Below are 12,395 nucleotides of genomic sequence, written 5' to 3' on the forward strand. Positions count from 1 at the left end.
AATTTATAATCTCTCTATTCTCTTCAGCAGGTGTGATATTTTTCAGTTGCTCCATTCCCTTGTGGATGTTGGTGTCGGGATATTTATTTTATCATTCTTATAGGTTTGTAGTGGACTTGCTTCTTGGTTTCATATGCTTCTTGGTTCCATTTGCTTCTCCCTTATCTATAATAATGTAGAGAATTTTTTCAAAATTGTCCATGTGGGTATCTCCTTCCGTGAAGTGGCTGTTTAAATCTTTTCTCCATTCATCCATTAGATTTTCTGGTTTTTTCTTCTTTCTTTGTAAAAGTTTATTATATAGGCGGAATATGAATCCTTTATAGATATTATAAATTATCTTCCCTCACACTGTGGCTTACTTTCTAATTTTCTTAATGGTATCTGTTGATGAACAGAATACTTTAATTTAATAAAGTCCAGTTATAATTCTCTTATAGTTATTAATATCAAGAAATATTTGTCTTTCTTGACAAAAAAGACAAAGTTTATGTCTTAGTTCCACTTGGACTTAGCTTTTATATTGTATGAGCTAGGAATAAAATATATATCTGATTTATTCAGCAGCACATATTTGAAAGACTAGTTTTTCTCTATAGCATTGCAGTAGCACTTTTTGCAAATTAGCTAATTGCCTATGAGTAGATTTCTTTTTGGACTTTCTATACTATTACACTAGTCTCTTTATGTTTTCTACCAGTACCACACTATTTTAATTACTATAGCTTTAAAATAATTCTTGATATCTGTTCGTATGAGTCCAGTCCTTTGATTGTATTTTTTGTCGTTCAAAACTGACTTAACTATCCTTGCCCTTTTCATTTTGGTATGAATTTTAAAGTCAGTTTGTCATTTTCCATACATGCAAAAAAAAAGGTACAGGCATCTTGCACAGATTATATTCAGTCTATAAACAAATTTGGGATCAATGTATAGTTTTCCAATATGGATATGATTCATCTCTCCATTTACTTTAGTCTTTTAAACTTTCTGTCAGTTACATGTATTTATATTCAACTTTATTCCTAATTGCTAAGACATGTTAAGTTTACCAAATGTTTTATTGAGTCTTTGAGATGATTTGTTCCCTTTACTCTGTTAATGAGGTAAATCACATTGTTTTCTAAATATTTAACAACTTTTTACTCCTGAAATTAACTGAACTTGATCATGATCTATTGTCCAATTGATATGTTACTAGAATCAACTCACTACCACTTTGTTGACGATGTTCTCATCTCTGTTCATGAGAGAAGCTGGGTTTCACTTTCTTTTCTTATTTGTTTTCTTGGTAAGTAAGGTTATAGTGGTCTCTGAAAATGAGTTTGGAAGTGTGTCCATATGTTTTATGCTCTGGAGGAGTTTCTGAAGCATTGGCATTATTTCTTCCTTAAATATTAGAAGAATTAGCCACGAGGACACCTGGGCTTAGATTTTGTTGTTGTTTTTGTTGTTGTTTGTGTTTGTGTGTGTATGCAGAAAGGTTTATAATTACAGATTCCATTTTTATTAGGTAATAGACAACTTAGAATTTCTGTTTTTTCTGCTTTGGTTTTAGTGAATTGTTCTTTTTGTGTGAAAAATCTTGTCCATTTAACCACAACTCTCCAGATTTTGTCATAACTTGCTCATTGTATCTTTTTATTAACCTCCTTAATACCTGTAGGACCTATGGTTATGCTGGTAATTTGTGGGGCGGTTTGATGATAATAATCTTCCTAGTAGCTTATTTATCTTAATGGATTGTTCAAAGAACCAACTTTTTGCTTTAATGATTTTCTCTATATTATGTTTACTATTTAACTGATATTTTCTATTAGCTTTAATATTTAATTATTCTTTCTTTGGGTTTGATTTACTATCTTTTTCCTTGACTATTGGATGAATTAATGATTAATTCCTTTTAGCATTTTTCTGTTTTAACATAAGCATTTATATTTTCCTCTAGACTCTGCTAAACAACATCTCACAACTTACATATTATTTTTCATTATCAGTCATTTCAAATATTTTCTTACTTATTAGTATTCTAACTCCTGGATGATGTCACCTTCAACCCATGGGTCATTTTAAAATGTATTGCCTGATTTCAAATATTTTTATGGAGTTTCTAGTTTTTTTTTTACTGGAGGACACAAGACCTTAAGAATTTACTGAAACTCCTTCTACCTGGCATACCCTAAACTCCTACTTCTTCCTTACATCTTTCCAACACTGCCAATATTTTTACTTAGCTCCTGCACCTCCCAGGAATTTCCTTCCCCATCTATGCACATGCTAAGCATCAACAAAAACCTTGAGAAAAAAAAATTCGTACAGAATTTTAAGTTCAAGTGTCTGAAGTTCCACTTCCTTCTCTCTGCGATCTGATTTCGTAAGAACCGGAGGCCTCGGAAGCAGTGGTTCCCGATCGCTGTCTGTCCAGCCCAGGCACTGTGGCAAGGCAAGCCCACACCCTGCCCTCCCCTGGGGCTCGAGGTCAAGGGCTGCCAGTGCGCGTGCGCTCCGAGGAGAGCCGGCCAAGGCACACGTGGTGCTCAGCTCGCTGTGCCTCGCTTGTCTCTGGGACTTCGGGCTCTCGAGACTTGGCCGCTTTAGTTGCTTTTAGATATTCTCAAAGAGCTGTTTTTATATTTTTATCTTGTTTTATAGTAACTCCCAGTGAAAGACTTAGAGTCATAGCAGGTACTTTACTGTGACCAGAAGCAGGTTTCTTTCTACCAAAGTGTGATAGATTTTAATATTGTTCAAAACCTTCTACTTCCCCTCCTACCCACTTTTTGGAGAAATACGCTTCCCTTCCTCAGACTGGCCTTGTGATTCTCTTTGGCTATTGGGCTACTGGCAGGCATGATGCAAGCAGAGGCGTGAGATGCATTTGCTTGAAACAGCGAGCCCTCTCGCCCTCTGCTGTGCGGTCAGAACCGCTCAGCTCGCTGGCTCACTGAGCGTGCGCAGGCCTGCAGCTGAAAACGGGGCTGCCCCGCTGTACCCCGGACCTAGCGGGCAACATGCTCAGTGAAACAAGTCGGTCAGAGAAAGACAAGTGCCATATGATCTCATTTACATGTGAGATCTAAAGAACAAAATAAACAAACAAAATAGGAATAGACTCATCGACACAGAGAGCGGGGCTGACAGTTTTCAAAGAGGAAGGGCTGAGGTGTTGGCTGAGAAGGTGAAGGGATGAAGCAGCACAGATTGGTAGCTACGGAATGGTCCCAGAGATGGAGATCACAGCATGGGGAACATGGCCCATAATATCGCGATGACTGCGGTGACTTAAAACACTCTGTAAAGTATCTGATTTTCTAACCACTTTGCTGTACGTCTGAAACTAATACAGAATGATATGGAACGAAAACTGCAATGGAAAAATAAGAGAGAAAGAAAGAGAGAGAGAGAGAGACGGTGGAAGGAAGAAAGAGAGAAAGTAATCTCCAACTATAGACTCAAGAAGTAGCTCAGCCACAAACAGCCGAGTCCTAGCCAATCCACACCCTTGAAAATAAATCATTATTATTGTTAGGATATTGATAATGTATGTAGCATTATTTTGACAAGACCAAAACACAAAATGATAGTCACTTTCGTTTAAGTAGTTCATCATTTCCTTCCCTTCACCTATAGCAGAATCAGCTTCCTGTGAACATGCTGCCACATTTGAACGTGGGACGGTAGGACCAAGGGTCCCTGCGAGTTTGACAACTCCACACGCAATTTAATAATCTCTCCCTCTGTCTGTCTGTCTCTCTGTCTCTCTGTACTGGAAAAGATTATCTATTTTTTGGCAAATAGAATTTGAAGATACAAATAAGATTTTTTTTAATTAAGATATGATTGACATATAACAGTGTGTAAGGTTAAGGTGTACGACATGTTGGCCTGGCGCATGACTTCATATTGCGATATGGCTACTACAGTAGCATTAGCTAATGCCGTTAGCATGTCACACATTTATCATTTCTCACTTGTGTTGAGAACCATTAAGATCTAGTCTTTTAGCAACTTTGAAGTCTATAATACAGCATCGTTGACTATAATCACTTGCTGTGCCTTAGATCTCTAGAACTTAGCTACTAGTTATAAGTTTGTACCCTTAAACCACATCTCCCCAGTTCACCCACCCCTGTGTCTGGTAACCATCATTCTATCTGTTTTTTCAAGTTTACTTGTTTTTATATTCCACATATAAGCTAACACAGATTTGTTTTGAGTTTTTAATCAGTTTTTTCCTTAATAATGGGAGATTCAATGTATAAGCGTTTTTTGTTTCTAAACAACAGTTGGAAAATAAATGAGTTGGACGAGTGAGCAGGACAGACTTCAGTGTTTTAAATCTGAATGACTTTTAAATCTGATGAGAAGAGTTATTGTTCTAAACTGGTATGAAAATTGTTATTTCACATGCACAGAGATTAGTTACATTAACATAAGCCCATGGGACTGGAAAAATGCAAACCGGAATTTTGGATTTATTCGCATGGCTTATAGTGTGCCTGAGAATTGCCTGACTTATCTCGAAACATCCAATTGTTTCCAGTAAGTACAAATACTGAACTGCCTACAAGGCAATGAAACATCATTGCCACTACATCATTAGCTTGGATGCGTCTATGTAGGGGAAGAAAAAGTCACATTATCGCTGTTAGGTTCTTTGAATAGGAAAGACTGAATGGTGCCGCAAATATCAAATATCTCCATTCAAAGTCTAAGTGTGCTGATCACAAATCCTTGAGAAAGATTACTACTGACAATAGGCTCAATATTCTTCAATGGAATCTAATGCTTCTGCCAAAGCACAGAATCTAAGACGCAAAAGAGGGGTCACAGGAATCCTAAAACAGTGGACTTCATTGAAAAAAAATTCAAACAGTAAAGCGCCGGCCTACGTAGTATTGTGTGAAGCAACTAAACACATTTAATAAACTGTCCATTTTTTAAAAAAATGTTTGTTACAAATAATGAGTAGTACTTTGAGAGTGAATTTCTTACCATTTATTATTGGAACTCAGAAGAGTTAACCACTAAGGTATTCACCCGGGGGTCCAAACACACTGCAATTAAGGGCAAAATGAGGATAAAGTCTTATTCTCCCCTCTTTAGGCAGAAGAGTGGAAACAGGGTTGGAAAGTGCTTTTTTTTTTTTTACCTCAGTCAATTCTTAATATTCCTCCTTGCCCATATTCTTAAAAACTGATTCTGGTTTATTCAGCGGGGGTGGGGAGGGGGGGAGAAGAGGAGATATAAATATAATACATGTTTATTGTAGAAAAACATACAGGCAGCTATAATAAAGCTAAAAATAATCTGCAACTTTACCACGTATACATCTGGGTATATATTTGAGTATACAGGTGTGTATATAATTTTAAAAAGAAATAGAGTTCATAGTGTCTCTACAGATTTGTGCCCTGATTTTTGCACTTAATATCATATCATATCATGAACACATTCATATATAATTTAGCATTTTCTGTGTCTTTTTTAATACTTTCTTGCTGTTTAATTTATGTGTGTATTTCTTTTGTTTTTTTTGGGGGGGGGTATTTTTTTGTCTTGTCCACAGATTCTGTTCATAATAATCCTGAAGTCATCAAGGGTAGATTATTTTTTAAATGAGCATTTTAACAAGGTGTTTTCTCCCAGAAACAGTTATAATTTTGATTTGTAACTAAGTATACAATATTCATTTAGACTTAAATCATTTTTAATACATACTTTGAAGTCCTTTAAGCCATGACATTTCCAATTTAACTTCTTCATTGTTTTCAAGTATTCTTCAAGTATACCCGTAGTATATTTGATAATGTATTTCTGGTTCCCTCCCTTATAAAAGTCAATATGGCTTGTAATAAAATTCTAAATCATAGCATTTTTTTAATCCAACATTTATAAATCTCTCTACTACATAGAGAAGTTTGAGGTCAGTCTGATATATGTACGTTTCAAAGTAAACATTTCTTCCCTCTATTCAAATACTTTTAAATATTTTCCTTTAACATTCTTATTTTCAAACAAGTTGCCTAATTTTGTCTAGTGTGTTTCTCTTACCATTTATTTTTCTTCTTAGAAAGGTCGTCAGCATTTTGGTCTACATACATACACAGATTTTAATCAGGTCAAATGTTCTCCATAAATACCTTTTTGGGCGCTGTTTAAAATTTTGGGGGCGTTTTCCTCAGGGCTATGCAAGACCTCAGCTGATCTCCCTCTTCTCTGCTCCACAACATCTTTGCTCTCATTATTTTCATACATTTTGTTTTCCTCTGCCTCCTGGATAGGGAAAAGTTGTCCTCCACATCATTTTTTTCCTGGAGTCTCATTTCTATTTTTATACATCCAATGTGAATTTTATGTCAGAATGGGATCTTGAGTCTCTTGCCTCTGTTTTCTCACCTGGCCTACTTTCTAATCCTGTCCAGCACCTTTTATTTCAAATCGCTCTCTCCTACAGCTTTCGCCTCCTGTTATATAAGGCCATGTCTTCTAACCTCTTGCCAAAATGTTCAGCAGTTTGCCAAAAACGTTTCCTGTATCTGGGTTACATCATATCAGACATTTGCTTTTTTATTTGGATTCTTCGAAATGCTGATAGTTCTGTTCCCTTGCCCTGAAGTATTTTATCACAATCATCCTTCTTCCTTCCTCCCAGAATGACAGCAAATCTTACCACTCCAAACTCAACAGCCTGGCCGGATTACTCTTGACTTGTTCTGCTCTTGTCGACTCCAGTCGAATCCACTTTTCCTATTCATTAAGCAAAAGCGGGTTGATGCACAAAGCCCCTCAACCAATTGCAAAAGTCTGGAAGGCTTTCTTTCATCTAGCCTCACTCAGCTGGCATGAGGCTGGATTCTCTCTCTCACTTGGGAGTAAACTCAGTCCTTGACATCTGCAGTTCTCAGCAAGTACTCCTGCCGGTCAGCTTTTTCCTCTGGCCACATTCTGTGCTTCGCTGCGGGAACTTCCTCTCTTGGGCAACAATATACCACTGCCTCCTCCCCCATCCATGTTGTCCTTCTGCGTGCGTTTCTGGAGTTAGCCTCTGCCTGGGTGCAGGAAGAGCTGAGGGGAAGGGCACTGGGGGTACAAATCTACCTTCAAGAGCAAAATTCAGGCAAGTTGTCTACTTTTCTGTATTGCATAAATTTCTAGAATACAGAAAACTAGGAAAACAGTTGGGGAAAGATGAATTGTTTCCCCACCTAATTTCAGACAAGCAGTCTTGCTCTGTTTGGTTGAAATAATCCTAGCACCTGCGTATTTTTAATTAGGCATTTTTTTTTTTTAATTCATTGAATGCAGTAGACTTTTCGTGCAGGTATTTTCATATGCTGGTTTTCCCGTTTTCTTTGGTACCCAGGTGAGAGAGGCTCATTGGGAGAGGTTGGATTAGAAGCTGCTAAGAGGATGTCCTTTTAACTTCAGGCCTGTCTTCATGTCTTGAAGTGTGAATGTCTTTCCCAGAGCTTGCTTGCCACTGCCATGCGTGAGCGCTGAAGCATGAATCTTGGAGCAATACAGCATCGGAGATGGTATGACCAGTCCCACTGTATGAGATTCAGGCCAGCCTTCCACTCAAAAGAAGTCTCTTCACAATCTGGCCGTTGAATATCGGATAACACATACTGCTATGATATACAGCTCCTCCTATTCGTTCCTAACTGTGGATCAATAGTGTTTGCTGTTGATATCTCTTAGATGTGTATTAGGGAAGCTCTAGAATCTTTATTATGTGTTATCTATTGTCGAACAATACCTCTTTAATGTGAATGAGTTGGAATTGATTGGAAATGGTTGTATTATTTATGGCTGTGTCCATAGAGATAGAAAACAATTCTTCTTTTTTGCTGAGTGTATTCCCTTGCTCTTATTAATGATCATAACTATCATTTAATGAATAAACATCACAATACTTCAAATTGCATTTAGTATCTGAATGGATTCAGATAAAGAAATATAATTAGGCCACCATTGTTTTGGTAAACATTTGTTAATAAATAGATCTAGAATTAAAGTTTCAGGAGTTTATTCATTTCATGAAATGGGACGAGAATTTCTAAGGGTATGTGAGTGTTTCTAGCCATAAGTCCAGAGTTTTTAGCAGATTCTCAAAGGGATTTATGACCAAAAGTAGGTTATAAACCATTTCGGGGGCATTTAGAAACATATTTTGATTGCGAGTTTTTTTTTTCTATTTTGAAATGATGAATGTAATGCCGATAAAACAATAATTAAACTGTTATCAGGAAGGGTAGGAGTCTCATCTTAGAAAAATGTACCATATTATCACCATTAATCTCTGGGTCCAGAGTTATATCTCTTACTAACTCCCAGGACTTCAGTGGCCTTATTTGTAAAATGAGGAGTTTGGAATAGATGGATGAATTCTAAGATTTCTCCCAGCTATGAAATTGTAGGGCTAGTCAAAAAGACTCACATACAGACTCTTTTTAAATAAATAAACAAGTCACATGGTTAGAAAATCCTTGCAACAAAAATGATTTTATTAACATAATCAATTAAATATTTAAACAGGAAATTAAACCATGAGTTCTTAGAGTCTAATAAAATCAGTTGTTTCTCAATTTCAAGTCTCTTGAAAGTTAGACACTTGATTTCAGATGAAAATACTTGATAAGTTTATATACTCAACTGTTTAAGTACTTTTCTGTTGTAATACTTTGTGTGATGTTCAAAATGTTCAATGGGCAAAAGCAAACATTGTTGTTGCCTATTGAGATGGAATAAGCAAACGAAGGATTAAAAGAGTTGAATAAATACAATGGCTCGGATAATCTAAATATGTGGTCAGAAAATAAGAAAAACAACTCGATCTCCTCTAAAATACTTGTTATAATGCAGCAGCAGGACAATTAAAATGTGGTTGGAAATGAGTGGTATATAATTACTGTGAAGAGGAAAGAGAGAAGCTGGCTGAGAAATACTGGACAAGTTTAAATACCACAGGGGATTCTTGTTTATTTGCTCTAAGAAGCAGTCCAGGCCCTCGTTAGCCAGCGCCCTAAAAGAAGCCTATAAATATTTACTATCGTCTTGGCTTGACCACTGGACAAGTGACTGAAAATTACTCACTTCATCTGACTGGAGCTGGGACCACACAGCTGACATTTTCAGGCCATTCTGAATAATTGATCACATCATGAAGACCTATTTTTAAAAATCAAGTGCGTTTTTCAGTTTGTAGATCAAATCATTACTCCACATGCAATTGCTGGGCTCCAAATAGATTTCATCTGATATGACAACAGAAGCATTGATAATTCTTCATATGTACATGTTTAATACTCTAATTATTTGCCTGAAAATGAGAGAATTATGAGAAAATAGTCCAGAACACAGACTATGTCTTCAGACAAAAAAAAAAAACCTGAATACATAAAAATGGAGATGTTTTTAAGTCTTATAAATTGGCTAGCTTTTGATTATTAAAAAAATAATTTATTTTCCTATTTATAATTAGGAAAATAATACTTAATAAATGCTTACTGTGCGCTAGGCAATATACAAGATGTCCTTTTACATATAAGTCTAAGAGAGAGGGAGAAAGAACACTGGTTGAAAAAAGACAAATTATTTCTTGGGGTCAAACTTGTTTACTGTAAAGCCACAATTTATAAAGTTTATTAATTTATTTTGGAGAGATCGGAAGGGAGGGAGAAAGAGAGGGACAGGAACATCAATGTGTGAGAGATACATCAATTGGTTGCCTCTCACACTGGGGACCCAGCATAATTTAGTCATGTGCTCCGACTGGGAATCGAACCAGCAACCTTTCGGCTCGTGGGCCAGCGCTCAATCCACTGAGCCACACCAGCCAGGGCTAAAGCCACAATTTAAAATCACTTCAGATATGTACAAGCCACGGCTTCTCCCACTACATCGTTTTACCAAACATAATCTAACATTCTATCCATTGACTCCATATGATGGCCCCAAGAAAGAAGACACCAAGAACGGTTGCTGGTGGATAACTGGGCTCAGATTTAAATTCACAGCCTAGCAGATATTTCTAAAGGCTTCTGTTGCGCCACACTTTATGAAGAAGCCTTCGCTGAACCTCGCCCCTACAATGGTGTTCCTGCCACCTGAGCCAACCCTTATAATGGAGTTCCTGGGACTGTACTTAAACCAGTAAGACTGAGAGTTCCCCTGCTCCAGTCAGAGCTGTACAGCTGTATCGCCATTAAAATCTTCACTGGCGAATCAGAGCAGCTCCAGTCCAACCAATGAGGACAGTGTATTATGCACCAATCACACTGTGAGGATTTGGAGTCCTCTTCGGGCTCAGGGAGGACACTTTCCCTCTTCACCAAAGACTGACGACTGCATTTCGCCGATGGAGCTGAACCACTGAAGATGTCTCACCAGACCCGAGCGGACCAGGAGGAAGCAGAGTGTGTGGAGCGGTCGAAGCAGGGAGACTGGAGCGGATGGAACCAGAGCAAAGCAGAGCTGTCCAGCTGGGTGCAGGCCCGGCTGAGGGCCACCTCACCCAGGAACCGCCTCCCCCGAAGGCCGCCTCACAGCCGTGCTGTTTTATAATTAAGCTGTAACCCTGGTCAGCTGTTCCATAACCCTGCTGTCCTCACAGCCCTGCTCTATCAGAATTGAGCTTGGGGATTTCTCCTGGTTGAATTGGTGTCCACAACCATCAGTTGACAAATAAAAATAATCAGCACTATCATGTGTAACGTTTCGTAGGAAGTAGTGGTACACAGGAATGACATTGTTGCCCTCCCAAGTTTTATAAACCTGAGGAAATAGAAAGCACACATTCAACTGAATTCAACAAGTATCTTTATCCACCGTCTTCTATTTCTAATACTGTACGAGGATCAGAGGAGTTGTGGTGTTTCATAAAAACAAGACTTCACTATAATAGCATGCATGATACATGTTATTCACTGAAGAAAACTTTATTGCAAACCTGTCCTTCAAAGCTCACAATCCTAGTGGAAGAAGGAAGATAATTAATAGGCACAAAATAAATAAATAAATAAATACAGCTGTAATTACGTTGCGGGGAATGTATCGTACAATAACATGGAGAATAAAGAGGGACTTCCACGTACACGAGCCTTATTCAGGAAGGGCACCTTGAGAACTCGGGCAGCTCCCACTGTGCGGAGAATCAGTAACCACACATCTCAGCAGACAGGAGAGCAAGGGAAGAGGGCAAGGCGGGAAAGGACACAGCGGTCCTGGGGACCAAAGGAAGGCCGGGGTGGCGGTCACAGTGAGCGCGGACAGAGAGAGCTGCTTGCAGTGAGGTTAAAGGGTAAACCGCAGCTATGGAAGACCTTGGAGAGGAGCAAGCCCCTCGAGAGTGTAGAGAACAAAAGAGGAAGCAGGATCTAGAAAACACCGTGGACGGGCTGTTGTTAGTTAAAATGAAATTTGAAGAAATGATACATTTTCTGCAGACTTGATGGTGTGCGTAAGTGAATAGGACTGCAACGCAAGAAAAGAACTTTTCACAATGGCTCATCAGGTGATGTGAGCCTTTGTGCGGAGAGATGGGATAGATTTAAGTTGGTAATGGTGAGTTTATGAGAGGCCTCACCTGCTGAGAGATGATTTATGAGTCCCAATATTCAAGCGATAGGGGAACTACTTAAGCCTTATAAACAGAGCAGCGATCAGAGGCAAGGGTTACAAGATTAGACAGGGAGAACATGTAAGACAGCTTGTTGGCAGAGGTACCCACAAGAAGGCCAATGCAATCAAGCAAGTGTGAGGTGGTGGGTCGAAACTGAGCTGGTGGCAGGGAAGTTCTCAAAGTGACAATACGGAAACCACTGCATTGTCCCTGGCCACTTGGAACTGCATCACTGATCTCAGCTTATTGCCCCCCAACATCTAGAAACAATTGCAGAAGGAAATACCTTGCAGAATAGAGCGATGGTTTTAAGATGATGCACATAATCATTTGTCAGGCTGCTCTAAAAGTCACCCCTTTATGGAAGCAGATCAGCCAGGAGATGTGATTCTGAACTATGTCACCTTGACCTCCGGTCAAATTGATGGCACACCGCGCTCTCCTCAGTGGTATCACCTAAACATGCATAGCCCTGTGGCTCTCGTTACTGGGTTGATGTTAGGAGAGTGTGACTGAAGGCAGGATTCACTGTATCACCCCAGAGAAGGCCAAAGAGATGGACAGCTGCACATCTGTCCCCCCCAAGTTCCCGGCCAGGTAAGTTACTGCTCCCGTGGAGGGAGGCTGGGAGGGAATATGAATGGAAAATACCACTCCTTCTGGGAGGAGGAGAGCTCTGCGCCTCGTAAGAAATGTGAGGCATGGAACTCAGCATCCACCAGGAAATAGGCGACCTATATAGGCTGACCCCTGGGAGACAGAGGGCTTT

This window comes from Pteronotus mesoamericanus, unplaced genomic scaffold (genome assembly GCF_021234165.1).
Source record: "Pteronotus mesoamericanus isolate MK-2021 breed Mesoamerican mustached bat unplaced genomic scaffold, CSHL_Meso_final contig_347, whole genome shotgun sequence".
Taxonomy (NCBI): Eukaryota; Metazoa; Chordata; class Mammalia; order Chiroptera; family Mormoopidae; genus Pteronotus; species Pteronotus mesoamericanus.